Here is a 14675-nt window from a genome sequence, read left to right as displayed (position 1 = left end):
TGATGTGGGAATTATCTGTCCCCTTCAATTGGACTCAAAAAGTATTTATGTGGTAGCTCTAGATGATTAAGGTTGGGTGAAATTCAGTATATTTCCAACATAAAATATTCCAGTCAGGGAGCGCGAAAGCACTTTTTATTACCCATCAGAAAGAGCAGCAGGAGGTCAGTGTTCAGGGATGGACTGGGGCAGGGAGAATTATTCTAGCTGACAATTTGTTCCTAGGTCAGATGCCATATGGGCCTACTGACATTTGAAATGTATCTGTTCTCCTTCCCCCCCATAGCTTTTTCTTTTCTGGCATTGAAGTGATATATTCATTTCCCTAAAGAAGCAACAAGGAAATGAACTGTAACGAATCCTGTTTATTTCTGGAATGAACCCCCCTCAAGTCCTAAAGAATGGCCTGGGATTAGAGGAATCACTGATATTCTTAAGAGATCACATCTCTCTCGGGAATGAAGGAGCAGAAATCACAATGGCTGTTGTAAATAACAATTATGATTTTAATATAAAATTGCTTTGTTGAAGTGGTTTGACTTCTTTGCAGAGATAACACAAAAACTTTGACTAAATAATTCCATGGAGATAAATGTAGTTCTAAAAAATATTAAATGAAGGACCTGATAAAAGGCTAATTTCGTGTTCCTCAGATGACAGCCTTAGATCAGATGGTTAATGTTTTTAATTGATCTTTGATGAGAACCCTGAGGCATAAATCCAATTAAGATTTACATGGATATATGCACAAAAGGCAAATAAATCTACTCTATATTTTATCAAAATGAGAAAGTCTTCTGGAATTTTAAAATTGGAATGTAGAGACTTGACTTCAGCTTTAGGTTACCTAATTATGAATTGCTTAAAATAATTTTGTAATAATGCCACATATGTAATGTCACATATGCAGCATGCTAGTCTATCTGGTTGTAAAAGATACAGTTATAATTAAAAGTGTTCTACGAAAAATCATCAGGAAGACGACATGTCTAAATTGGTCCCCTTTTTCCTGCATATTTTTTCATGACCATTGAATTCTTTTCCTTTTATTTTTCTCAGGTATGAATATAATACCATGAAGACATCTTTCTTTCAAAAAGTAAGTCACCTCTTATAACACCACCACCCCCTTTAACTTGATGTCTTCTTCTTCAAGTCAAAGCAGTTCCATCAATCATTCTTTATGCATTGAATGCAGTAGGTCCTCAAGGCTCACCTGTTGAAATAAATTTAAATAAATTGAATTATTTGTAAAGTTTTCACCATGATTTCTTAAGTGAAATTCTTTAATTACCCACCTGAAATTTGCACCTGGCACAACAATAAACAAAAATAAAGCAAAACAAAACAAAATCTCCCCTCCCCCACACATACACACATAATTCTAATACAGCTTGACTATAGTTTATCCCAAAATAATGAGATTCTAAATGAACTTTGTTCTTGGTGTAGTCATAAGGTGTATAAGTGTTGTTCTTGCCCGATATCTTTGTGACCATGAATGTATATTTGCAGGTGACTTGTATTTATGGAGATGGTTTTTTGACAAGAAACAGAAAGGATCCAGCTATGAAGTGAACCTGGGATCATGCCTCCCTTAAATTCATCAGCTATATTACATTTGATACCTTTAAATGTTCACTACACAAAAAACCCTACAGTTAAAGATTGTTACAAAAGGCATATCCCATTGCTGGTCTCTTTTTTCTCCTGGAAACCCAGGTTCTTATCTGACAATAACTAAAAATAGAACTAGCCAGCTTCCTTGCTTCAAATTTAATCCCCAGCTTTCCCTTCATATTGAAAATAAAGTTATTTTTAGAATATATACACCTTTTTATATTTTTGTGATAAGTAGACTTACATGAGTCTTACTTTAAAAAAAAAATAGTCAGAAAATTGGTGAGTTTATGTGGGGCATCTAAGGCCAGGCTGAAGGCTAGGAGGGATCATATAGGTAATGGAAAGTTGTTAAAATTTTGGAGCAGGAACAAAAAACACAAAGAGAAATTTTGATCTAAGAAGATAATTCTAGTAGTGGCTGACAGAAAAAATAATTACTAAAGGTAAACTGGAAGTCAATGAAATAGAAAATCATCACCTTGTTCTTTCTATTTCTATAGGCTGGGGCAAATAATATAAAAAAGTTAATCCTCTATTTGCTAGCCTATGAAAGAGGAGTGATTCCACTATTCTTCAAAATAACAAATAATGAATTGATGTGCTATTTTAAAAATAAAATTTAAAAATTATGGTAAAAATATATCAAACTACTAATTCTTAATTTCATTATATAAATATACACAGGTAACAATTTCAATACTATGCCTTCTCAAATACTCTTTATATTAAAAATAATGAAAATGTAAAAATGATGTCCATATTAGTACATTGATTAAGGCACATGATGTTTAACCTGCAAAACCCATAATGGGCAGTGATAGGCAAATGGGAAGTTATAGGGTCTGTCCGTGAATGTAATAGAAAATAACCAAGATAATGAAACATCAGCGATACAGCTTTTATAATTGCTATTCATTTATTAATCCCATCAGTTTGATTTAAAGTGATACACAACACTGTAAGAAAAGCAATTCACGGTTACCATGGTACATTCAAACACACAGAGAAAGCCAGCTGGGAATCACTATTCCAAACATTGTTATTAACTCAATCAGCTTCAGTTAAATGACCAACTACTGTATTACACAGGCAAGTAATAACTACCATTGAGAAGCCAAGTGTTTTGCACACTTTTTCATTATTATGTGTCAGGAAATACTTTGATAGTATTATCCACATAACATCACCCATCACAGGGTCACCAGAACTGCAAGTAATTTCTTATTGCTAGAATAATGAAATATATGAATTCATAATATAAATAAAGGTAAGAATTACAGACTATTAATCTGTAATATTATTAAATGTATTTTATATATAGGGTTACATCAACTAACAAAAATAGTTCCTAGTCTTTTACCTCTCTTAGTCACAGTGAATACTATTACAGATAAACGAACCCATTATTGAAGCTAAAAAACAGCAGTAATTCAAATTTCATGGACAGATAAAGGAAAAAAAACATAAACTTGTATTAATCAATATAAATTCATTGATTTTCTTTACTTAAAGGTACCAATAGCAATATGACCCAGAGTTCTCTCCACACGCCATCCAGTGTGTTTACCCACATGCATATGCGTGTGTACCCATGTTTGTGTGTTGTCTGTAAACTCTGGAAGCAGAAGAGATGAGGCAGATATTGAACATTATTAGAAGATAAACACCTTGAGGGCAGGGATTTCTGTTCATTTTGATCACTGTTTTATCCCCAGTGAGACACAAAGTAGATTCATGTAAGATAGATCTGTTTAACAAATGATAAGAAAATGGTACCTGATCAAAAAAAGTGTATTTCTGGAGTAGGAGTGCTGCTTCCTTTGGGGATTTGGACTTCATCAGTGAAAATAATTTTACTTCATTTATTTAAAAAATTTTTAACACTCATTTTTGAGAGGCAGAGAGTAAGTGGGGGAGGGGCAGAAAGAGAGGGAGACTCAGAACCTGAAGCAGTTCAAGACAAATTAGATCTTATGTCTAATTGGAGTAGGTAGATAATTAAATGGCCTGGGGGGCACACTAAGATCCTGATCTGAGAGAACTGTGACATAGAACACAGGTCTAAAAGGAATGGTGAGGCCTGCAAAACTTGAGACTGTAAAGTGAGTCAGGCATAGACCATTTTAAAAACCTGTTTTATTTAGCCAGGCTATGGAGTGCAGAAAATGGTATGAAAATTGTTTTGATGAATGAAAAGTTTGCTTTGGTAACACTGTGGATGACAAGAGAAAAGAGACTGAGGCAATCTGACAAATTAGAAGTGCATTTTGATAGATCTACCAGAAAATGTTGAAAGGTTGATTTAAGTAGAAGAAGAAGAGATGCAGGAAAGACAATAACCAAGACCGTTGATAAGTAGATATAATCAACAGTACTTGGTCATCGTCAGAGGTTGGTGACAAGGAAGACTCTGGAAGGAATATTAGTATTCACAAAGTCTGGGTGAATAATAGTATTCATGAAAAAAGGGATAACAGAAGAGATTGAGTTTTGGAGAAAAAAATGATATCTACTTTTGGACACTAGATTCAAGTTATAAATTTGAAAGTAAAAATTTCTATAAGGCAGGTAAATGTATAGCTTTGGAACTAAAAAACAAAAAAAAAGTCTAGGTTAGAGATAACATTTGAGAATGATCACCATAAATAATAACCAAAGCTATGGGAGAGATTAAGCTATACTGGAAGAGGGGTGAAATGCCATTCATTTCTTTGTTATTGTGGGAAATGTCAGGAAAATTGTGTAGGGATCATATTTTAAGAAAGTTATGTCCCTCAAATAGAAGGACTGCTCAAGCAAATGACTTTAAGAAATTTGAATGAACAGTAAATGCTTATGGGATGTAGAGAAATTGTTAAGAGATATTTGTTCACAAAGTGGAATGCAATTGACTTGTCCCTTCCTTCAGATTCCCTTCTTACTATAAGATATCCTGTACAACAGGATCTTTCCTACAGGACAATATCCTTCCCTCACTATGGATTCAAATGGAAATGGATTTGAAAGCTCAAAATGTTTTAAATGATCAATGAATTCATTTTTTAAAGTATGTGTTTAGTATGAGATTCTCCATTTTCCACACAGAGTATATGAGTTTAACATTTCTAGCTTCAATGAAGAGAAAGTCAAAACCAAAGTAGTTTAAACAATAAAGAAATGTATCGATTCACATCACCGAAAGACTAGTTGTAGAGAAGGCTTTCTGATGCTGTGACGACATAGTGTTGTCATCAAGGACAATGTGTTTTCCATTAATAAGCTTTGCTTGACCCTGGCCTCATCCTGAGGTTGGCTTCCCAAAGGTTCCTCATAGCGGTAGATGACTGCCACTAGCAAACCAGGTATATGCTTCCAGGCTCTCATCAGAGGTGTAAAAAGAGAAGCTCTCTGTACCTCTTTCTTATGAATGAGAAAGATTAGTCTCAGAAGCCTCCAATTATCCTTTGAGGAGTGGATAGTATCCTTGGCCAGCATTGTACTACTTGATGGAAATTACTGCTACAAAGATCAGACCCACTGCTAGAGTTGAGGCATGAAGTCCAGTTCCTTTGGCCATATGGATACTGTGTTCATTATATATGAAATCAAAGATCTGTTAGGAAAAGTACAAAGCAGGATGGCTTTTTAGGGGGGTCAGTGTCAGTAATGTCTGCTGCCAGGTGCTTGAGTTCTACATTATAAATATTCATAAAATTAATAGTTTCAGAGAAATATATCAAGAAAAATATGAGGCACATTCTATGAATGATCACCTTTAATTGTCATAACACTGTGCCAGTGACATTTTACAATGAAAGAAATGGAAGTTCTTAAACATTATATAATTGACTTGTGGTCTAACAAAAGCAGGTCTTGATTCCAGCTATTTGTCTTCCAAGATATTTGTCGTAACATTTTATTCAATCTCAAGGAAGATTCTTTATCTTTCTGCCTCATTTCCCTTTTGTTGATAAAGATATTGTTTCTTTCCAAATGACTGACCAAGTCCTGCTTCATGACCGCAGATCGTTAGGTGTCTGAAAAGTGTCACTCATGTAAGAAATCTCCTCTTCTTATTGTGACCTCCTTCCATCCTTGAGTTCTAGGAAAGAACCATAAAGTCACATACTCAAAAACAATGTAGATTCCTAGCGTCTCTTGTACCCAACAGGATATATACAGCTGTTATGCTAAGAAGCAGGAACAGGAATAATTCTCTCACAGTTTCTGCTTTATAGAGGTACTCAGGAAGAGGGACAAGGCTGAAGCTTTCCGCTGGAAATCTACTAGTATCACAAATTAAAACCAACAAGGGGAATGAGAATTTAAACTTAGGCTTCCTCATGAAAGCAAGTCTAGTTTAGCAAGGCTTCTTCAGGAGTCCAGTCTTTAAAAGTCATGAGGTAGCACTAAAACGTTATTTTTCTTCATAAGCTCTGTATTAGGCAAAGTGAAGAAAATCTCTTTATATCTTGCCTGGAAAATATGAGTACAGAGTTTCTTTTATGAATCATTTCTCTTCATCAAAACTTTTTTTATAGTAGATAAAAAGAAATCTAAGAAATAAACAAATATGCTGATTATCAAAGCCTTTATTTGAAGATTCTTATTTTATATTAATTTAATAAGTGGTTCATTTTATTCTTTATATTACTTGATCAAAAGTTTATATATCAAAACTTTGGATTAAAAAATCTTAATTTTGATTATAATTTTAATGGGGGTTATTGGATAATTTAGGAAGTGATGATAGGAAAATTTCAATCATTAAGAATGTATGTGACTGGGAAGGAAGTAAAATGCAAGATAAACCAAAGTTAGGAAGACGATTAAGCATTTTCTCTTTCAAGAAGCTATTTTAATATAATCTATTTTCTAAAGGAAGTTATGTTTATTCATTTACCTTAAAAATATATTTAATACATGCAAGGAGCTATCCACAGAAGGAGATATGAATCCAGATGTAAAGTGGCTGAGAGTGGAACAGGGAAATGTGATTTGCATTTAAATAACTGAAATGCCATATATGTGCCATATAGATGGTACCATCCAAAGTGATGGTACTGACTAGAGGGAAATGTTACACGAAATTGAATAATCAGAGCATATTTGGTGAGCAGGTAGCCCCTGTGCTGAATTTAAGAATTTAGACTTACAGATAAGAAAATAAAGGATCTTTGCAGAGAATAGGAACAGCACAATGATCAAAATAGGAAAGCAGGAGTATGAAAAGCTCTAGGCTGGTAAATCAGTTTGACAAAGGGAGGCTTCTACAGATCAATGCCTGGGTCTTTCTTTCTTTTTGGAGGATGAGACTGACCTTATCTAAGATTAAAATTTTACTCATCTGTGGCTTAAACAGTGGTAAGTGTGTTCTCAATCTTTGGTGTTCCCTTCCCCAGGCACATGCATAAAGTCAAGCCAGGCTTTTGATCTAAATCATGTAAGATCTGTCCAGATTGGCAGTGAGGCTGTCCAGATTGGCAGTGGGGCTGGGCTGGGACTAGTTGAAAGCGAGAGAGTATCTGGTGGGAGGAAGTAGATGATCTGGCCATGGTGTCTCTGAAGGTCTGCTTTATCTTTCTTTTACTGGATTCTATTTGCTCTATCTAGTATTTTTAAATGTTGAATTTGAACATAAAGATTAGTTGAAAGGAACAAAATTATACAGCTTCATGGAGGGAACTTGAATATCCTAAGAAAGAATTGGGACTACTTAAGAAGAAATTAGTAGGTCTGTAATATTTTTAGGAAAGGAAATGAATATAACAAGATTTCTGAAAAAGAAAGGTTTATGACTCATTTGCCTTTCATTCTTTAGTATCAAAGGATAGCCTTGCAAAAACCAGATGTTTATTAAAGCTTTTCATTTTTAATTGTTAGACATATCAATGAACAAGATGAAGTGAATCAAGAAATACTGATGACTTAAAAATTATTTAATTTTTTTTGAGAGAGAGAGAAAGACAGATTGTGAGGGAGGGAGGGGCAGATGGCAAGGGAGACACAGAATTTGAATCCCCACACCAGGCTCAAATTCACGGACCACGGGATCATGACCTGAGCTGAAGTCGGACACTTAACCGACTGAGTCATCCAGATTCCCAAATGAAAAAATTATTTAAAGGGTGGCAAGGGACCAGCAAACCTAACTGGGTCTTGACTAGGGCAGTGATATTGGCAATAGGAAGAGACTATACCTAGTAAGTATTTTGAAGATAGAACTGACAAGAATTGAATTCTGATAGGGGATTAGAGTCAACAAAGAGATCAAAGAAGATTCCTAGTCGTAAAACCTGGAGTTTGTGAATTTGATGGTGTAAAGAATACATACATAAGGAAGACAAAAGGAATACTTTGAAGATGAAAAGTTTAGTTTTGAACATGTGTTTAAAGTGACAGAGATATATTTTAGATATTTAATAATAAGGAGTTGTACAGGCAAGCCTGACTTTTGCATGAGATATAGGCTAGAGATAAATAATACTAGGGAGGCATCTGAGTCAAGGTAAGTGAAAAAGGAGAGACTAAATAGAAGATGAGAGCCCAGGACATATTTTGAGGAATCTTTATTTAGGGGAATTTGACGAAAATCTGGAAAGTTTTATAGATATGATATCAAGAAGCTATTTTGTTCAATGACAATGTTAGACATTAATGAGATAATACTAAGCAGAACTATAGTGACCATGCTTGAACTCCTTCAAGCCAAGGAAAAAGAAATTGAAATTCCACCTTACAAAATGCAAGTCCACAAAAGAGCCATATTTGACTGGTTTACCACTCTATTCAGGATTTTGGACTTTGTAGTTGCTCATAAATATATAAAGATATTTTAATCAAGTGGATTAAATAGCTTGAAAGTCCACAATTTATGGTGCAATAGTTGCTTTCTCTGTTCTTTTTTATTTTCTTTTAGAAATTATAGGTATAGTTGAGGCACCTGGTGGCTCAGTCAGTTGAGCGTCCAATTTCAGCTCAGTTCACGATTTCTTGGTTCGTGAGTTTGAATCCCACTCATGCTCTGTGCTGACAGCTCAGAGCCTGAAGCCTGCTAAGAATTCTGTCTCCCTCTCTCTCTGTGTGTCCTCCCCCACTCATACTCTGTGTGTGTGTGTGTGTCTCTCAAAAATAAATAAACATTAAAAAAATTTTTAATATAGGTATAGTATATGCTTATAAAATTTTCAAACAAAAAAGTAGAAAGGAGATAGAAAATTACTATGAAGGTTTTAGATGTATATTTTAGACATTTTATATGCTATATGTATGTGTGTATATATATGTGTGTGTATATATATATATATTCACAATGGAATTTGCTCTTTATCCTTCACAATATATTATGGAAAATTTATCATATTAGTACATGTACATCTACCTTATAATTTTAACAGCTAAGTACAAAGTTTCATAATATGATATATAATTATTACTTTTACCACTCCACTACTAACAGGCACTTAAGTAATATGCCTTTCCCCCATATTTAGCAATGATGATGCATTGTGTTTTCTTAAGTAAATATATTTGTGCACAGGTGTGAAAAATTTTGTAAGATGGGTTCTTTTTAGTCCAAGAGTATATTAATTTCAAACTTGTTATTGCCAAATTTCCTTCAAACAGGCAGTATCAATATAACCTCTTACAAATACGTAAGCAAATAGATAGAGCAATTCAACCATAACTTGTTTGCTCATTGCTATCTTGACAATAAAGATTTAAGTCCTCAAGCATAATTTTTACTTTAAATATTAAAAATAATAGTCCTGTGTGAAATCTATAGCAACGAACAAGTATTTCCTGTAGTAAAAACATGCCAGACTGTTTTTCTCCTTTGGTCCCCATCTCATAATTTCACTGAATGCACTGAATATCATGGGAAGAGTTGGGCTGATTGCCGGTGACTTGTGTAGCGCAGGTGCGGGAACTCTGTCAGGAACAACAAACTCACATTGATCCAAGGGATTTCACATAATAAAAATATATGAAAATTGGCATGTTTGACACAATTAGAATTCTGAACATGAAAGATCATATACCTAATACAGCAGGGATATTCAAATTTAATTTACTCTAATAATTTAATTTAATATTATGGCAATTTTCATATAAATATATGTTTTTAAACTATGCCATAGAAATATTCTCATTTACTGTTATTTAGATATACATTTCTAAAATATGCACATCAAGGAAAGCACCTCTGTGGAACAGATTTTACCAAGCAAATCCTAGTTTTGATTTAGTTTCTAATGGTGATGCTTGGGCCCAAATTGGGTCTGACTGAATAATTCACACCTTATTCCAGTATCTGGAAGACCCTTCGCCATCAGAGAGGAGGGAGGTTCTGTAGAACTTACATGTCCGCAAAAAGGTAATGGGAATGCCTCTGAAAACCTAGTGCTTGTCCTATATATTGTGTAGCTATGACACAGTTTTATTACAAAACATGTAAGTTGATTACTCTACTTAAATGAAATTCATAACCTCTCTGTTAGTTCTTATCAAAATTTTATAGATCAGGGACTGAAGAGGTCCAGATAAGTAGCTTGCTCCGTTTACATGCAAATATGGCCTAGTAAGCCTCCAACTTAAATTGAACTGTAGATCTAGTGCTCTAAGATCCTGCACAGTTGTTCCCATGAGTACCTGCGCTGGTTTCGAGAGTGAAATTCTCTGGGGAAGTCTCGGGCCATTCCTCTAGCTCCTTTGTGTTGCATGTGTAAGCATCAGGAATGCACCAGAGCCTAAGTGGTTGGGGCCGTGTCACTCTGGGGCACAAATGGCTGACATATCACCTTTCAGGGTAATTTCTTGCCTCAGTATGAGCACTGGAGTGTTATGCAATGCTACCAACTAGGAAAAACAAGCTGCAACTAGTAAGGACTCAACATTTAAACTGTGTATTCCTGTGGAAAGTGAGAAATAACAACCAAGTTACTAGGAACACAGAAGTGACAATGTAGATCTGAGAAAGTGGTAGTTCTTTGAAAGGGCAGTTTTAGAATCATGTGGCTGTGACTAGAAATTACCATTTTTCATGGGCATAAAAATCAAAAAAATTGTAACCAGCTCAGTTAAGACACCCAACACTTAAATTGTAGAAAATAACATTTAAATAACTTTCAACATATGTCTAACTTCTTATTTATATCATCTCAACAACTATGCCACTTCTGTTTATCCCAGCTTTACAAGTAATTTTAAGCTATTAATTCCCCAACATCTATAAAATCAGTGTTGCTTCACATAGGAGGGTCTCACATTACTCCTACCTTCCTAGCCATCCACATGGACTTCATACCATATCACCAAAATAAGAGAAAGCAGCAAATACCTGAAGTAAATTTAAAAAGTAGAATCAAAATTCATTCTATTTGTCTTAGATTTGCTGGGTAATTCTCTTTAGGGCCAACCTCTTTTATTTTTAAATGTAATATATACACCTTTAAAATCTGACACACGACAGAGGTATATTTAGTCACCATATGGTAACTGCTATGACAAGCCATTCCAAAATCTCAATGGCTTTATACAATAAGGTTGTATTATCTTTCTTGTGTCATAGCCTATGGTGGATTCGTTGGGAGAGGAAAGGCTATGCTCCATATAGTCGGTTAGGAACCTGGGCTCTTTGTATCTATGTATGATCCTCGGAGGCTTTTGAGTCTTCTAATAGGTACATTACATGCAAGCAACTGACCAGCTGACCAGCATGGAGCATCACCTTAGGCTTTGTCTGTGTGCCAGGTCCAAAGATGGCGTACATTGCTTTTACCTGTGGCAAACTACTGGCCACAAAACCTAATCATGTGCCCTCATCCAAAATTTCAAGAACAGTTAGAAATACAGTTTTAAAATATGCCAAGGAGGAAACTAGAACATAGACCTCAGTTTGTGCTAGCCATCTCCACCATATGTAACTACACATTTCTCAAAAATATGTCTCAATATGCTTCACTTTTAACTAGCACTAACAAGAATAAAAAAAAAATTATTGAGGAAAAAAGAAGAGACTCTACCCAAAAATGTACAGCTATTTTTCCTACATCTATTGTAAAACATCTGCTAGGTTCTCTAAATATGGAAAGCAACCACTTTTGTATATGTTGTTGTTCATTATATTAATGAATACACAAAATAATACATAAACTAAAAATATTTTTAAATAGCTAGAGAATGGTTATGTAAATTTTGATTTATCCAAATCAGACTTGATTTGGTCCTAATCAAATTAGCATATGGTAATTTGCTATGCAAGATATTTGGGAAAATAATTAGATGGAAAATTTATCCTGATATATTTTTGGTTGGTTTATTGAGACATAACTGATATACACCACATATATTTAAAGTTTATGGATTGATTAATGTTGATATGTATCCATGAAACTATCACTATTATCAGATCCACAGATCAATCCATTAACCTCAACAGTTTTCTCTTGCTCATTTATAAGCTGTCCCCCCTGCTGGCCATCTCCAACCAGCCACTCATCTGCTATCATTGTAGCTCTCACTTTACATAAATAGGATTATACAGGTGTGTACTTTTTGTCTGCTTTCTTTCACTCAGCATTATTATTCTGAGATTGATCCATATTTTAGTAGGTATCAGTACTTTTTTTGTTCTTGCTGAAGAATATTATATGGATATACCACAGTTTATTTTTCCACCTGTTAGTAGACATCTGGGTTGTTTCTAAAACTGCTCTGAACATTCATGTACAAGTCCTCATGTGGATTTTTGCTTTTTTCTCTTGAGGAAATACCTAGGAATGGAAGACTGGACCATATGGTAAGTGTTAAGTACAACTGTTTAAATACAAATTGTCAAATGGCTTTTCAAAGTACATAATTGTAGCATTTTACATTCCCATGAGCAGGTTATGAATTTCCAGTTTATTCACATCCTCATCAACTTTGAGTGTAACCAATCTTTCTAGTTTCAGCCATGCCAGTAATTTGTAGTGGCATTTTGCTTTGGTTTTGAATGAATTTCCTTAACAACTAATAATTTTCAGTATCTTCCCATGTTCATATTAACCACCCAAATGTCTTCTTAGGTGCTGTCTCTATTCAAACATCATGCCTATTTTGCCACTGAGTTTTGAGAGGTAGTCCTTTCCTCTGGACTTTTGGTGCCAACTCTATCTTAATAAAGGAGGTGGCCTAGGACCCAGGACCTGCACTCTCTGGCCCCACGTTGGCAGCAACAGCCCTGTGGGCCTCTGAGTCACCCTAGGAATTACTATTGCTTTTCCTCAGAAGATAACATGTCCACAGCCAAGTAGCTCTAGCTCTGTGGGCCCATTTCCTGCCTGTGGAGTCCCAGAAGTCTTACAGCCTTTTTCATTTAATCCCATCTCTATCTCCTTCCATCCAAGCTGACAGTATTTCTGGCTGAGGGGTTGATTTGATCTATGAATTGCATGTCTAATCTCTCCAGAAAAAAAAATTGTATAGCCAAACTGTGGTCCAGTTTCAGAGCCCTCTATCTGGATAGGCTGAGAATCTTCCAAACCATCAAGTTCTGGTTCCATTTTGCTTAATACTTCCTCTATCAGCTAATTTCCTTTCCGCCGTATTGGCCATAAGCAGTAAGGAGAAACCAAGCTGCATCTTCAAAACTTGTTCCTCAGCTAATTACCCTATTTCATCACTTAAAGTTCTACTTTCTATCCAATGGCAGAAAATAACGCAGCCAAAATTTTTGCCACTTCACAAAATAACATATGTCGATCTATGCATTTAAATATATATAGTAAATAAGTGCCATCATGCTGTCATATTGTTTCCATTCCTAATACATTTCAAACACTGTCCTGTTTTGATTCACCTCTACACACATAAGCACGTGCATGTATATAATTCTTTTTAATGTTTTTATGTTAGTTTTATAATATGTAGTTTTACATATTATAAAGGATCCTTCTCCATCCTTTAATAGTTCTGTGATCTTATAACAAGTTACTTAATTTTTCTGTACCTCAGTTTTCCTAACTAAAAACACCAATGCTGATAAAATATCTACTTCATAGGTTGCTTACAAAAATTGAATTATAATCCTTTGGAGCCATTAAAACAGTGAGCACTAAATAATTGTTACCTATTATTGCACTATTTGACAGTGAGCTCTAAATAATTACCTATTAATATTTCCAAGATTTTTTATGCCCGTACTTATGCCTGTAGCCAGAAATCCAGGACATGAGCAATTCCTTTTGGCATTGTTAACAGTGAGATATTTCTTTCACGTACTCTCTCTGCTCTTGTTAAGTCCTCATTTATGTGGCACTTTAGCCACTCAGGTGATCATAAAATTTACCATTGACGATGTGGAAAAGCAATCACATTCTGGATTACATGGCTGTCACTTCTCACTGTCTTTGCTGCTTTCTTCTTCATCCACTGCCTGATGGGCCCCTTTCCACATGGCACCTCTGAAACTGACAGCCTCTGACACATTGTCCAGGAGCATCTTGCTATGAAGTAGCTATGCCACTTCTCAGTGGCTCTGATATTCAGGGCCTGTAATATGACATCCTTAAAGGTTTCCATCCTCAAAGCAGCAAAATAAAAAACCTTAAGTTCAAAATAAAATTGTATTTGGGGCATCTGGGTGGCTCAGTCGGTTGTGCGTCCGGCTTTAGCTCAGGTCATGATCTCAGGTTCGTGGGTTCAAGCCCCACGTCTGGCTCTGTGCTGACAGCTCAGAGCCTGGAGCCTGCTTCAGATTCTGTGTCTCCCTCTCTGACCCTCCCCTGCTCACACTGTCTCTCTCCATCTCTCAAAAAAATTAAAAAAAAAGAAATTGTATTTAATTCAGTTAATTTTATTTTTGGTGGAGGAGATAAAGATTGACAGGGGATCAAAGATGTAAGATTTGTACAGTCCCAGGAGGTAGTAAACCATTGCTTTGAAGAGCAGGTTAGGGAGAAATTCATTCTCATTTAAAATTTATTACTAAAAACATTGATGAGTCATTAATTTTATCAATTTTGATTCATCAATTTTCAACCAAGTAAGTTGTCAGTGAAATGGAACTATATAGTGTATAAATCCTAATA

The sequence above is a fragment of the Suricata suricatta genome, chromosome 10 (assembly GCF_006229205.1).
Source record: "Suricata suricatta isolate VVHF042 chromosome 10, meerkat_22Aug2017_6uvM2_HiC, whole genome shotgun sequence".
In the NCBI taxonomy this organism is placed as follows: domain Eukaryota; kingdom Metazoa; phylum Chordata; class Mammalia; order Carnivora; family Herpestidae; genus Suricata; species Suricata suricatta.
This window is presented reverse-complemented; position numbering follows the sequence as displayed.